The sequence below is a fragment of the Anomaloglossus baeobatrachus genome, chromosome 5 (assembly GCF_048569485.1).
Source record: "Anomaloglossus baeobatrachus isolate aAnoBae1 chromosome 5, aAnoBae1.hap1, whole genome shotgun sequence".
Classification (NCBI taxonomy): Eukaryota; Metazoa; Chordata; class Amphibia; order Anura; family Aromobatidae; genus Anomaloglossus; species Anomaloglossus baeobatrachus.
The window spans coordinates 183,144,693-183,161,185 of record NC_134357.1 but is presented as its reverse complement, the minus strand read 5'-3'; positions in this window follow the sequence as shown (position 1 = coordinate 183,161,185).

The window sequence follows — 16,493 nt, the reverse complement described above, 5'->3', positions numbered from 1 at the left end:
TGCCAGGTGACAACGTGTTCCTTTCATGCATAGTGCTGATGATGGGAGAGAAGTTGATGCCAGCGGCGCAGGTGGACGCAGGTTATGCTCACCCACTGGGCTGCATTACCTTGACAGATGCAGAATCTCTGGCTGAATGTAGGTGGTGGTATCTCACAGATGAAGTACCATCATTCAGCTACAACCAATGGGAAGACACCACACCCTTTTTTATGCCCATCCTGTCTGCAGACCACTGCCAGACATAGCTATGAACCTCTGGTTACTTTTACCCCCAGTTCAGTTTTATGATTTTGTGTGCTTGTTACCTGACTACTTTTCCTGCTTGCTGTTTATGTACCTTGTTGGCCGATCCGCATTTCACCTCTGCTTGTTTTCTGATTAAGTCCTGGCCATCCCATTCTGTTCCTGTTCCTCAATTAATGTTTTGTCCCTGCCTGACTACTATTCTCTGGAACTGCAGCCTTCCACAGGTATTGATCACCTTGGGCCCTGTGTAATTCCTAATCCCTGTATAGGGGTTAAAGGGTTTCAGGGTTCTGGAGGTCCTGCTTGGTGAGTGGCTTCCCTCTAGCCTATCCTTTACAGCCCATCTGAGTGTGTGGATTAAGGAAGGCATTACACCGTGCCCTCTGCAGATGGCCATGTAGGCTAGGATAGTGCTTTAAAAATTGCTGGACAACCAGGTTCAACATGTGAGCCACACAAGGCACGTGTGTCACATTGTCACGGCGAAGGGCCGCACCCATGTTTGCATCATTGTCACACCCGGCCTTCCCTGGCTGCTGGTTGAGTGGCGACAACCATTGATGAAACTTGGTCTCCAGAGCTAACCGTCCACAACTTCTCAGCGGTGTGACTCACATTTCCCATACATTTCAAAGTAAACATTTGACCGCATGATGGCATTGAGCTCTGCTCTACTGCCAGCATAGTAAGGAGGTGTGTGGTATTCCTTGTGCGCAGTTACAAGGAAGGGTGCCCTGACCATACAGGGTTTGGGCTGAGGTGAAGGATCCACACGAGGTTGAGGAGGCAGAAGCAGTGTATTAACTTCTACATACAGAGGAAGGATTGATACAACTCGTGGGGACAGCAAGACTTGTACAGCAGACTCTTCTCCATCTCTCCCCATAGTAACCCATTGCCCAGTCAGCGACATGTAACGCCCCTGTCAATGCTTACTGGGCCAAGTATCTGTGGTGAAATGCACCCTGTCACACAGTTTCTCAAAGAAGCGGTGATGTTTGGTGCGACATGCTGGTGTAGCGCGTGCACGCCTTTGTTGGAGAAGGAGTGGCGCCTGGGCATCGGCTCTTGGGGCACTGTGATGGGCATAAGGTCTCGAAAATCCTCGGTTAAAAAGGTTGGAAAGGAAGCATTTTGGTAGCCAATAGTTTGCAGATGCTGAAAGTCAAGCTCTAAGCCATGTCATGCCCTTCTAAAAGCATGTAAAACACAGCAAGGGGACTCCAACCACAGTCTCCCTCGTTTACACTAATTGGGCCACACACACCCCACTTGACTGGCATCAGTTGACCCCCATTTTCAAGATGAAAAAGATGCTTTGCATGAAGCACTCTCAAAAATACACGTGCCTTTCACCTCCCCTGGCTGAGCCAGGGGAAGAAAAGTCCTCTGAGAGCCATAACTTGTTCATCTTGGTTCTTTTACAAACACAGCGAGGGGACTCCAACCACAGTCTCCCTCGTTTCCACTGATTGGGCCACACACACCCCACTTGACTGGCATCAGTTGACCCCATTTTCAAGATGAAAAAGATGATTTGCATGAAGCACTCTCAAAAATACACGTGCCTTTCGCCTCCCCTGGCTGAGCCAGGGGAAGAAAAGTCCTCTGAGAGCCATGACTTGTTCATCTTGGTTCTTTTACAAACACAGCGAGGGGACTCCAACCACAGTCTCCCTCATTTCCACTAATTGGGCCACACACACCGCACTTGACTGGCATCAGTTGACCCCCCTTTTCAAAATGAAAAAGATGCTTTGCATGAAGCACTCTCAAAAATACGCATGCCTTTCACCTCCCCTGGATGACCCAGGGGAAGAAAAGTCCTCTGAGAGCCATGACTTGTTCATCTTGGTTCTTTTTTCAAAAGCGAGGGGACTCCAACCACAGTCTCCCTCGTTTCCACTAATTGGGCCACACACACCCCACTTGACTGGCATCAGTTGACCCCCATTTTCAAGATGAAAAAGATGCTTTGCATGAAGCACTCTCAAAAATACGCGTGCCTTTCGCCTCCCCTGGCAGAGCCAAAGGAAGAAAAGTCCTCTGAGAGCCATGACTTGTTCATTTTGGTGAACGTTAGTCTGTCCACATTGTCAGTGGACAGATGCGTGTGCTTAGCTGTCAGCACACCCCCAGCAGCACTGAGGACACGTTCCGAGAAAACGCTGGCTGCGGGACACAACAAGATCCCCAAGGCGTACGTGGTGAGCTCAGGCAATTTATCCAGATTGGAAGCCTAAAATGAGCAGGCCTCAAGTTGCACAGTAATGGCATCGACGTTCCCTTACATATACTCATATCTGTGTCTCCTCCTCTTTTTCCTTGTCCAGCTCCTTTGTTTTCGCATGAGTATATGTCCTTGTCACTTTCCCATGTGTTTGTGTTGTGTTGTGAGTTGTTTGTCACCTTTTGGACACCTTTGAGGGTGTTTTCTAGGTGTTTTTATGTGTTTATGATTGCCTGCCATTGTTTCCTATGCGGTTCGAGTTCGGTTCGTCGAACGTTCGCCGAACTGAACTCGAACGAGACCTCCGTTCGACGAACCGAACTCGAGCCGAACCATGGCCGGTTCGCTCATCTCTAGTTAGGGGTTAATTACAGGTAACAGCTGCCACTAAGCCCTGGATTAGTAATGGGATGCATCAATGTGACCCAACACTACTAATCTGTAAATGCAAAGAAATAAACACAAAAACTGCTACATACATATTAAAGGCACAGCATACGAGCACAGACCATATCTGCACACTGTGGGCTTCAGGCAGACACTAAACCACAGCGATGAGTGGGAACGTCTCTCAGTTTACTTGCGGTCACAGGTGGAGAGTATAATATTAGCGTGCACTTGGTCCAAAAGTTGAGGTGCAGGTAGATGGGATGTGCAATCCTGAGCATACAATGTAAAAACCAGACTCAGGCTCAGTAGCGCCCTCTATCTCTATATTACCAAGATGTCCATATAACAAACCACACGTTTGCATTCTGAACCTGAGTGTGCGGTGAAACTTTTTACACTAGCTGCTATTCTTAGGTTGGGGATGACGAATAACCATGGGAATCCCCAGCCTGAGAATACCAGCCCCCAAGTTTATAGACGCTGTCATACAGGCTGGGGCCTCTGTCTGGCTGCAACCAATCAGAGACGTCGGGACCACCGGTGGGTGGGGGAAGTAGTGCATATGTGTGAAAAATAATGAGCAGCCCCTGTAATAGGATGAACATCCCAGGAGCAGTATTACAGCAAGATTGGTAGGTATAATGCACCTACTTTCCTCTTTTTCTTTCTTTTTTTTTAATTATTTAAGTTGCTGGATCCGAATTGTTACCTGGAATTCCCTGAGAACTCCATGGTCGGTAGTCAGAGGACTTGTGAGCTGGCGGATCCTGACTTTTACAATTCGGGTCCACCCATCACTACACTTGTCTTATGCATATGTTTTAATCAAATTAATAGACTGATCTTCAGAGATCAGTTACACAAGAACAATCTCTATGGCTAGTAACTAGGAAGGAAAAAAGTTCATTTTCTTCTGATATTTGGACTTTCAGCAGCCACACAGGTTGGGAACACTATTTATCTGCAGATAAACCCCATATTTTCAGGTTAGTGGCATTTGGGGACAATGCAGGTTCCCTTTAAAAAACCTTTTTTTTTTTTAAATTTTCTGTTTTATTTTCTTAATTCAACAAAAGGTAGATAAAGCATTTAGAGTTTTATAATAACATAAAGTATACCTACATACAGTATATAGTATCTACAAAAGTGAAAAACTCAAATTTTCAAAAACAACCATGAAAAGCAATTGTATGTCAGAAAAGTTGCAACAGTATACAGAGAATGATAGAGAGGAAAGTTACAAGAATTATATGTTGACTAGGGATCAGCAGATCTGATAAAAGGCAAATTCGCCACTGCTTGCCGGATATTGTCTGCTCCTAGAGCCAGCTCTTCTTTTCCCAGTTGGGCACCGTATCATGTGGCCTATTCACTATATGCCAAGACTACCGGCTGTGACCAGGCCTTGAAGGTCAATGTCATCACACATCATGACATAATTTTATTCCAAATAAAGGATTTAGGTGGTGTATGTGTTTTTTACTTTCACTTACAGATTAGTGATGGGGTGGGGTCTCATAGATGACTGCCATCGCTAATCTAGGACTTAGTGGCTGCTGTGGGCTGCCAGTAACTCCTTATTACCCCGATTGCTACTGCACGAGGGCAATGGGAAGAGCCATGTCCAGCACCATAATTGGCGGATCTTATGGATACGCCATTTCTGGGGTGGCTGTGGTCTGCTATTGTTAGGCTGGAAAGGGCCAAATAATGATGAGCCTTCCCACCCTAATAATATTATCCCCCAGTTGTCTGATGCACCATGGCTCATTTTAGAAAAACTGCGGGACCCCTCGTCATTTTTTTTTTTTAAATAAATCAAATAAAAAAAAAACAAATTGGGATCCCCTCTATTTTTCATAACCAGCCAAGGTACAGCATACAGCTGAGGGTTGCATCCTTCAGCTGCTGCTGATTCTATGCTGGATATGAAAAATGTGGGTAACCCACATCATTTTTATTACCCCAAAAAATTAAAAAAATAGCTGTCCAAGCGACTGTACCTATCCCTCTATTAAGCTATTATGTTATTTCTATCTATCTTTGTGTTCTTTCTTATTATCTATTCTATATGTTCTTTCTATATATCTATTCTTTATATTTCTTCTATCTATCTATTCTAATTATCAATTATCCTATCATATTGTATTTGTTCATTAAAAAACGCACTGATAAAAACGCATCAATGAGTTTTTACCGCTTTTTTTTGTCAAACGCAGTGTTTACAGTTGTCAAGTCTGCCAGAGGGTGCATTTTGTTGGTCAAATCAAGAATGTTCACCTCGAACCTGTTCAGTTTAGGGCCTCTGAACTCATTGCATGCCATGACGTGCAATGCACACTGATTTCCAAGGCCTGGTTGAGTACAGAACAGTGTATGAGTTTTTTCTATTTTGTTTTTTAAACTTTTGCTCACCGTCTATGCTTCAGGAAAATGGCAGCCAGCTAGCTGCTATCTTGCTGATTCCGCACAAAGTAAATTTGCAAATATCCCTAAACTCAAAAATGCAGATTTTTGGTATTTTTCAGTATAATTCAGCATCTCTCCCTTTATACTAGATGCTCTCAGATTGGGGAATTGAGAAATTCATGCTACATGGCACCATCTGAATCAAAACAATTCCGTTGTAAATCCACATTAGGAGAATATATAGTTCAGTTTAAGATGCAAGTAAGGAAATAGCCATAATGTTTTGTATCAGTGAGAGAAGGGCCTTAGACTGCAAAGAACAGGATGTAATTTTTCCACCTGAAGGTAGGTGGTGCACAGCCTGGTATGCTGAACAATCTATATAATTATTTTTTCATGGTATACCTAGTCACTTTCTTAGAATCCAATTTCCTTTTCCATTAAGTAAAATACAACAATTGTGATCAAACTCTCGTCTTAGTTCTTAGTCTTATTATTTTTGGCATGAAATACCATACCATTGCTCAAACCAGCAAAGCTGTCTTCATGAGTAAGATTCCATTGTTCTTTCTATAAAAGCCATTTGTACTATTTCAGAGGATAGCTAATTTTTTATTACCTTTACAAAAAAAAATGACAAGAGATTGTTAGCTTAGTTACGGCATGTGCAAAGTCATCATTTTATAAATCCCTTATGCCAAACCAACTTTTAAGAAGTCAGTGCATAAGTCATCTTATCTCTTTGAGCCTGATATGCAGGCACAATTCTAGACCCGTGGAATTTATTTCAAATACTTCCAAGTGCACAAATTATAATCCAGGCTTTAAAAAGTATTAGGTTAGAATAACTGACAAAGCCGGTCTTGCCAGTATATTCTACTTTATCAGGGGTTATCTGATGTCACAGCTGAGGGTAAAATTAGCAGATGTTATATAGACTAAAGCGGGCTTTACACGCTACGACATCGCTAATGCGGAGTCGTTGGGGTCACGGAATTCGTGACGCACATCCGGCCGCATTAGCGATGCCGTTGCGTGTGACATCGATTAGCGATTTTGCATCGTTGCAAAACAGTGAAAAATCGCTAATCGGCGACACGGGGGTCCATTCCCAATTATCGTTACTTCAGCAGTAACGAGGTTGTTCCTCGTTCCTGCGGCAGCACACATCGCTGCGTGTGACGCCGCAGGAGCGAGGAAGCTCTCCCTACCTGCCTCCCGGCCGCTATGCGGAAGGAAGGAGGTGGGCGGGATGTTACGTCCCGCTCATCTCCGCCCCTCCGCTGCGATTGGGCGGCGGTTCAGTGACGTTTCAGTGACGTCGCTGTGACGCCGCATGGACCGCCCCCTTAGAAAGGAGGCGGTTCGCCCGTCACAGCGACGTCGCCGGACAGATAAGTATGTGTGACAGCTCTGGGCGATGTTGTGCGGCACGGGCAGCGATATGCCCGTGTCGCGCAACAGATGGGGGCGGGTACCCACACTAGCGATATCGGGACCGATATCGCAGTGTGTAAAGTAGCCTTAACCCTGACCAAGAATGACTGATTAGTCTCAAGAACACTAGATATACTTAAAGGTCAGACCAGGTCAAGTATATTGCAAGCTCCATTATAGTACCTCAGTGATGAGTTACAATTTAGCAATTCACCTGACAAAATATATGTGTGTATGAACTTTTGACTTTCAGGCTCCATATCTCACCATCAACTACAGCTTTGAGTGTGAGACTGCCTTTATTTTGTAGACAATCATCTTGCCTATCTCATACATAAATTTGACTTGCGACTATTTAGCATATGATTAGTTATGCAGATTCTTATCATATCACTGCATTGTTAGTGTTTTGCTCTTGGCATTTGAAAAATCTATTTCTTAGAGTATACTACAAATTACAACTTGTTCTCACATTCCCTTATAGCTCAGTGTGTTATTAAGTTGATTTCCAAGCGAAAGTCACTGGTTCAAATTGAGGAGCAGCCAAAAAGAAGACTTCCCAAAAAAAGAGAAACAGCATCATCCAGCTCATCAAATGTGGTCTTTCATCCAAGGAAATTGCCAAGCTGCATCATGTGAGTGCTATGACAGTTGGACAATAAGAAATTAAGTCCGTTCATCCATTCAAAAGTCAAGAGGTGGACGTTTAGGTAAATTTTGGAATCAACAGCTCGGCTCATCACTGGTGGAAGTAGAAATGGCTCCTATGCTTTGTAATAGTGAGATCACAGGCATCCATGCAAGTACTGTGCAATGCACTTTACACACGTCTTGAATGGTGGCCAGAGAAAAGATGATGAAGCTTAACTTCAATATCATCATACCAAGCGTCAGATCTAGTTTGCAAAAAGGTAGGAAAATTGGACAATGGAAGATTGGAAACATGTGATTGTAAGCGATGAGATGAAAGTTAATAGACTAGGCTCTGATGGGTGCAAATAGACTAGCAAAAATAAGGGAAAAAGAGACTAATGGATCAAGAAATTGAAAGACCTATCAAGTTTGGAGGGGAAATCCTGAGGATATGGGGTTGTTTCACAGCCAAAGGCATTGGATACTTGACCAGGATTGATGATAGTCTCAATGCTGAGCTATATGTGAATATCTTACAAGATGAGTTACTTTGCACACTTGAGTGCTAAGATTATGAAAAGGACAACATAGGCTATGTTCACACAGTTCATTTTTTATTATGTTTTTAGTGCGTTTTTGAGGTCACAAAGGTGGACTTAAATGCATGCATTTCCTTCCGTAAGCAAAGTCGATGAGATTTCTATTTTGCTGTCCACACTGTGCATCTTTTTTTGTCTGCATCTTGGTTGTGTTTTTGAAGATGCAGCATGTCAATTCTTTTTCCATTTCTCCAGCATTTTTGAGTTCTTTTAGTGAATAGATTTGACTTAAAGTGAACCTGTCAGTTCTGGGTGCATATTGCTAATCCCTGCCTAACGGTCCCTGTACACATTAGCATAGATAGAGAGATCTTTAGAAAAAGTATTTCTAAAAATATTTTACCGTATGCTAATGAGTGAGGGGACTAATCCCCTGGGCGTTAGTTCCCTGGCCAGTCACACCCATGAACATGTTAGTACACCCTTGTGGTTCTGGGTGCATATTGGACCTGGCAGGTTACCTTTAAAAATGCAGTGGGCAAAATACGTTAAAAACGTGGCAAAAAACATGGCAAAAACGCATGTGGTTTTTTTATGCGTTTTTGCCACAGGTGCTCTTTTTGTTGTGAATTTTTGGGGCCAAAAATGCTGTATCTTTGTGGTTAGAAAAGATGCACTGTATGAACATAGCCATAGTGTTCCAGCAGGACAATGACCTGAAGAATATGTGATGACTGGTGAAGAAATGATTAAATGCCAAAGAACAATAGTTTCTGCATTGGCCCCCAGAGTCTAAGGGCGGCTTTGCACACTACGACATCGCAGGTGCGATGTCGGTGGGGTCAAATTGAAAGTGACGCACATCCGGCATCGCATGCGATATCGTAGTGTGTAAAGCATTGATGATACGATTAACAAGCGCAAAATCGTCATAATCGTATCATCGTTGCAGCGTCGGTGTAATTCATAATTACGCTGACGCGACGGTCCGATGTTGTTCCTCGTTCCTGCAGCAGCACACATCGCTGTGTGTGAAGCCACAGGAGCAAGGAACATCTCCTACCGGCGTCACTGCGGCTTCTGTAGGATATGCAGAAGGAAGGAGCTGGGCAGGATGTTTACATCCTGCTCATCTCCGACCCTCCGCTCCTATTGGCCGCCTGCCGTGTGACGTCGCTGTGACGCCGCACGACCCGCCCCCTTAGGAAGGAGGCGGGTCGCCGGCCAGAGCGACGGTCGCAGGGCAGGTGAGTGCGTGTGAAGCTGGCGTAGCGATAGTTTTCGCTACGCTAGCTATCACACGATATCGTACCTGCGACGGGGGCGGGCACTATCGCGTGCGACATCGCAGCATAGGCCTGCGATGTCGCAACGTCCAAAGCCCGCCTAAGACCTTAACTCAATCAAAAACTTGAGGCTAGAGTTGAGGAAAAAACTGTATACATACCCAAGTGAGTCAACCAATATGCACCAACATTGGGAACTTATATCAGAGACCTGGAATCAGACTTCGGTCGAGACAAGTTTGATTATGTTTAGAGATGAGCTACGCCCCTGTTGTTCGAGTTCAGTTCGTTCAATGGAGGCCCCTTTCGACAAATGTTCGACGAACCACTCGAACCCCATTGAAAAAATTGGGAGGCAAACACAAACACATAAAAACACATAGAAAACACTTTCAAAGGTGTCCAAAAGGTGACAAACAACACCCAAGACACACAAACACATGGGAAAGTGACAAGGACATATACTCATGTGAAAACAAAAGAGCTGGACGAGTAAAAAGAAGAGGAGAAACAGATATAGAAATGTCATGCCCTTCTAAGATCATGTAAAACACAGCAAGGGGACTCCAAGCATAGTCTCCCTTTTTTCCAAAAATTGGGCCACACACACCACTTCAGGGGCATCACTTGTGCCCCAGTTGCAAACTGGACATGTTGATTAGCATCAAGCACATTCAAAAATACGCCAGCCTTAACTGTCCCCAGGATGACACCGGGGTAGGTAGCAAAGTCCTTGCTGAACCATGACTTGTTCATCTTGGATCATTGTTAAAAACACAGCAAAGGGACTCCAAGCAGAGTCTCCCTTTTTCCCAAAAATTGGGACCGACACACACCACTTCAGTGGCATCACTTGTGCCCCAGTTGCAAACTGGATGTGCTGATTTGCATCAAGCACATTCAAAAATACGCCAGCCTTAACTGTCTCCAGGATGACACCGTGGTAGGTAGCAAAGTACTTGCTGAGCCATGACTTGTTCATCTTGGATCATTGTTAAAAACACAGCAAGGGGACTCCAAGCAGAGTCTCCCTTTTTTCCAAAAATTGGGACACACACACCACTTCAGTGGCATCACTTGTGCCCCAGTTGCAAACTGGACATGTTAATTAGCATCAAGCACATTAAAAAATACGCCAGCCCTAACTGTCCCCAGGATGACACCACCGGAGTAGGTAGCAAAGTCCTTGCTGAACCATGACTTGTTCATCTTGGCTCATTGTTAAAAACACAGCAAGGGGACTCCAAGCAGAGTCTCCCTTTTTTCCAAAAATTGGGCCACACACACCCCTTCAGTAGCATCACTTGTGCCCCAGTTGCAAACTTGACAGGTAGATTTGCATCAAGCACAGTCCAAATCCACAAGCCTTTACTCTCCCCAGGATGACACCGGGGTAGCAAAGTCCTTGCTGATCCATAACTTGTTCATCTTGATGAACGTTAGTCTGTCCACATTGTTACTGGACAGACGCGTGCGCTTATCTGTCAGCACACACCCAGCAGCACTGTAGACACGTTCAGAGACGACGCTGGCTGCGGGACACGACAAGATCTTCAAGGCGTAAGTGGCAAGCTCAGGCCATTTTTCAAGATTGGAAGTCCAAAATGAGCAAGGCTCCAGTTACACAGTCATGGCATCGATGTTCATTTGGAGATACTCCTGTATCATCCTTTCCAGCCATTGACTATGTGTCAGACTTGTTGTCTCTGGTGGCCTTGCAAAGGATGGTCTAAAAAAATTATGAAACGATTCAATAAAATTGCTCTTACCACCAGATACGGTGCTGCAGGTACGGTTTGACTGTTGATGACGAGACAGTCCCATGTTTGTCAAGTTACAACTGGGAGATTCACTCTGTGCACCACTGGTGTTTTGTGGAAAAGCCGAGCTAAGATTGCGTAACAGCTTCTGCTGATACTCCTGCATACATGCCTCCCTTTCTATGGCTGGTATTATTTTGCCAAATTTCGACTGGTACCGGGGATCTAAGAGTGTGGCAACCCAGTAGTCATTATTACTTCTAATTCGGACAATCCGAGGGTCATGTTGTAGGTAGTGCAGCAAGAAGGCGCTCATGTGTCTTGCGCATCCATGCGGACCAAGTCCTTGCTGTTTTTGTGGTGGCGAGGTGATAACCGTGCTTTCTTCCTCTGACAACTCCCCCCAACCTCGTTCAACCGAAATTTGACCAAGGTCTCCCTCATCTGCTGAGTCTTCCATGCCCATCAATAGTTCGTCCTCCATTTCTTCCTGATCTCCTGCACCTTCCTCAAGATTTTGGCTGCTACCATGCGCCTTTGTTAATCATTCTCCCCCACCGTCCCATGCCTGCCGCCTTGGTGATGCTGAACGTCTGGATCTTGTAGATGTTGGAATCCTTGCACATATGAATCCTCCTGTACTTCTTCCCCTTCCTCTTGTCCCACCCCCTGACTCCAAATAGGGTTTAGCGTGTGCTCCAGCATGTAAATGACTGGAATTGTCATGCTGATAATGGCATTGTCAGCGCTCACATATTCGTCGCCATGTCGAAACTGTGCAGAAGGGTGCATAGGTCCTTGTTCTGAGACCACTCCAGCAGCTTGATCTGCCCCACCTCTGCATCTCGTTGGCCCAGGCTTTATGTCATAACGTATTGCACCAAGGCTCGGCGGTGCTGCCACAGTCGCTGTAACATGTGTCGAGTCGAATTCCAGCATGTCGGCACATCGCATTTCAGGCGATGAACCGGCAGGCCGAAAGACCTCTGCAGTAATGCAAGTTGGTCAGCTGCGTCGATTGAATGGCGGAAGTGAGCAGAGAGTGACCGTGCCATGTGCAGAAGCCCATCTAGGCCGAGATAGTGGGTTAAAAATTGCTGGACAACAAGGTTCAACATGTGAGCCATACAAGGCACGTGTGTCACTTTGCCCCAGCGAAGGGCTGCACCCAGGTTTGCAGCATTGTCGCACACGGACTTTCCAGGCTGCAGGTTGAGTGGAGACAACCATTTACGAAACTCGGATTGCAGAGCTGACTAAAACTCCTCAGCTTTGTGACTCTTATTTCCCAGACATTTCAACGTAAAGAACGCCTGATGCCATTGAGCTCTTCTGCCAGCATAGTAAGGAGGTGTGTGGGATTCCTTGTGCGCAGTTACAACATGGGTGGCCTGACCACACAGGGTTTGGGCGGAGGTGGAGAACGCAGATGAGGTTGAGGAGGCAGAAGCAGTGGAGGACCTTCTACATACAGAGGACTGACGCACAAGTCGTGGGGACGGCAAGACTTGTTCAGCAGACCCTTCTCCATCAATCAGCAAAGTTACCCAGTGCACAGTCAGTGACATGTAACACCCCTGTCTATGCTTACTGGTCCAAATATCGGTGGTAAAATGCACCCTGTAACACACAGAGTTTCTCAAGGAAGTGGTGATGTTGTGTGCGACATACTGGTGTAGCGCAGGCACACCTTTCTTGGAGATGTAGTGGCGACTGGGCATCTGGTACTGGGGCACTGTGACTGACATAAGGTCTCGAAAAACCTCTGTGTCCACCAGGCGGAAAGGCAGCATTTCGGTAGCCAAGAGCTTACAGAGGGTGAAAGTCAACCTCTTAGCTCTATCATGGCTCAGAGGAAATGGCCTTTTATTTGTCCACATCTGAGGGACCGAGATCTGGCTGCTGTGTGGAGACGGTGTTGAGTAGGGTGTCCCTGGAATACTGCAGGTCTGTGAGGAGAGTGCAGACGAAGACATGATGTTGCCTTCATCCAAAGGTGGTGCTCTTGATGTCTGAGAGAGCTCTACATTAACACTTGTTTCCCCTTCCAAAACAACTGACGACCTGCCAAGCAAACTGCCTGTTAAAGAGGTGGAAGGTCTGCATGGAAAACCATGTGTGACAGCTATCCCCACAGTCATAGAGGATGAGAGCGTACGGATGCACTTGAAGGGGCAGACGGTGGTTGGCCCACTCCGCTAGGCCGCATTGTAGCACGGTGAGCTTCCCACTGGAACTTATGCTTGTTATTTATGTAACGATTCATGGAAGAAGTTGTCAAACTGGTGAGGTTTTGGCCTCTACTTATAGATTGGTGACAAATCTTACAGATCACATGATTTGGGAGATCCTTTGCGACGTCAAAAAAGGACCAGGCTAGGCAAGGCTTAGAGCCCATGAGACCTGCAGAGCCACCCCGACTTGTGCTCAGAGGCACAGTTGTGGCTGAGGATGAAGTTGTTGACGTGCTTCCAGTAGTCCGTCTCTGTCCAGGAAGGCACAAGGTAACTTCGTCGTCAGTCGCATCCTCCTCCACCGCCTCTGATGACCTCCTCGAGTGCCTCACTGTGGGTTGACAGTAAGTGGGATCTAGAACTTCATCATCAAGCGTTGTGTTTGCACTCCCCTTGCTCTCAGACCTAACCTCTTCCTGCCCTGACTGAATAGTTACGTTGTCATTCCAATCAGATATCTGCGTCTCATCGTCATCAGTATGTTCCTCATTGTCTCCACCAACAGGTGTTACAGTTTGGGAATGAGGGTCTACATTATGCTCAGAAAGTTGGTCATCAGGGCCTGAATCTGACTCACAAAGCTTCTGGACATCACTGCAGACCATTTCCTGTTCTGTACTCACTGTTTCTTGGGAGCAGACCTCTTATTCCCAGGCTATAGTGTGACTGAACAGCTCTACAGACTCAGCCATCTCTGTTGCACCATACTCTACAGGGCGGGTGGAGACTTGAGAGCTGGGAGAAAGCAAGTGCGATTGGGGTGACAACTCAGAGGACTGTTGTTTTTTGGATGTTGAGGTGGAGGAGAGGCCACTTGTTGGAGCACTTGAGATCCATTCAAGCATGCTCTTTTTTTGTGCATCATCTACCTTTGTTACAGTTGTTTGGTTCCGTAAAAAAGGTAGCACATCTGATTGTCCGCGGAAAGTAGTAGACATCTTACTTTTGCTGGAAGATGGCCTTTCTTCAGCAGATGTTACTGTAGCATTCCCACCTAACCCACGGACACAAACTTTTTTTTTCCTTTTCCAACACGCCTGTTCCCCTTTCCACCAGCATCTGTCCTTTTGCCACTCATTTTGTTAGCAACAAGATTGGACAGTTAAAATGTGGTAGCAAAAATGGAGAGGTGGTGTAGACTGCAGAGGTGGTCTAGCTTTATTGACAGCTGAAGAACCAACACTGACTATCCCAGAAAATTTTAGTATGCCCCTAACAGTGCAGCACAGTTTGCAATTAGAATTACGTAGCTAAAAATGGACAGGTGTGTACAATGCAGAGGTGGTCTAGCTTTATTGACAGCTGAAGAACAAACACTGACTATTCCAGTCAATTTTAGTATGCCCCTAACAGTGGCAGCACAGTTTGCAATTAGAATTTCGTAGGAAAAATGGACAGGTGTGTAGCATGCACAAGTGCTGTACCATGAATGGCAGCAAAGGAACACTAAGGTAGTATCCCAGACAATTTTAGTATGCCCCTAACAATGGCAGCACAGTTTGCAATTAGAATTGCGTAGCAAAAACTGGGCAAGTGGGTAGAATGCACGGGTGCTGTGGGTCAGTGGAAAGGAAAGGAACACTAACTTAGTATTCCAGACACTTTTAAGATGCTACAAAAAGTGTCAGCTCTTTGGGGAAATAAAATAGTGTGGCAAAAATGGGCAGGTGGGTAGAATGCACGGGTGCTGTGGGTCACTGTACAGCAAAGGAACACTAACATAGTATTCCAGACACTTTTAAGATGCCACAAAAAGTGTCAGCTCTTTGGGGAAATAAAATAGCGTGGCTAAAATGGACAGCTGGGTAGAATGCACGGGTGCTGTAGGTAGCAGGACAGCAACGGAACACTAACTTAGTATCCCAGACACTTTTAGGATGCCACAAAAAGTGTCAGCTCTTTGGGGAAATAAAATAGCGTGGCAAAAATGGGCAGGTGGGTAGAATGCACGGGTGCTGTAGGTAGCAGGACAGCAAAGGAAGCCTCACTTTCTATCCCTGCTAATGAAAAAATGCAGCAAGGAATTTCCTGAGCTGAGGTAGCCAGACGCTGTTATCTAAAGCCATGCACAGCGTTAGCACGAACCTGCCTACCAGCTATAGCTATAAACGCCTGTAAATCAGCCCTCAAAAGGGCTGAAATAACCAGTAGTCTCTAATCCCTAAAGCGCTGTGTAGATTGCACTGTATCTCTATACCACACACAGCAGCAGCGGGAGCGGTGACTGTCACCCACACGCAGCAGAGAGATAATGGCGGCGACGGGGAAAATGGCCGTGTCTTATAAGGCAAGGACATGTGACATGCACAGCCTATGACATATGCTCTTGCTGGTCTGGCAAAAATCCACTTAGCTGTGTGTGTGTCTGTGATTGGCTGACAGCCTGGCCCGCCCCACTGTATGCGCGGTTAGGGGAAAAAAAAAAATGGCGATCGGCATTCTCTCAGCACTCAGCAGCAGTACTGATCTAAACCCCGTCCCCCCGCACACTATATGCTGAATTTTGATAATAGCGTGATTCACAGTGACTCACACTATTAGGCCCCTTTCACACGTCAGTGATTCTGGTACGTTTGTGCTTTTTTTTAAACGTACCAGAATCACTGACATACGCAGACCCATTATAATGAATGGGTCTGCTCACACGTCAGTGATTTTTCACTGCACGTGTCTCAGTGCGGCGTACCCGCGTGTGCGTGATTGCCGCACGGAGACATGTCCATTTTTTTCTGGCATCACTGATGTCCCACGGACCACGCAGTGGTGTGGTCCGTGAAACACGTGCCAGAAAAAAACGTGCATTTAAAATAATAAACATTTTAACTCACCCGGCGTCCAGCGATGTCCTCTGCAGCCCGTGCAGCTTGCTGCTTCTAAGCCGGCTGATTACTGTCGCGCATATTCATTATGCGCGACACAGCCGACCCGGAAGCAGCTGCTGCGGGGGTCACGGCCGGATGCTGCGTCGCGGGAGCGATCAGCACCATGGACAGCGGGAGCGGGCGCAGGTGAGTTGATTTCTAAGTGCAATCACGGGCCACGGATGACGGAGCCCGGATTGCACTTAGACAACCCACGTGTGCCGTGATTCATGGCACACGCAGGGACATGTGCGTGTTTTACACGCCAGTGAAAAACGTCACTGTTTTTCACTGACGTGTGAAACGGGGCTTATAGTGAAAAGCCAGTTAGTAACTAGCTAGGCTTTTTGTTAATCGAACCGTTCTCGAACATTACTCGAACTGTCGAACTTTTAGCAAAAGGCTCGAGTTTGTCGAACATGATCATCTACCTTTGTTACTGTAGTTCGGTTCCGTAAAAAAGGG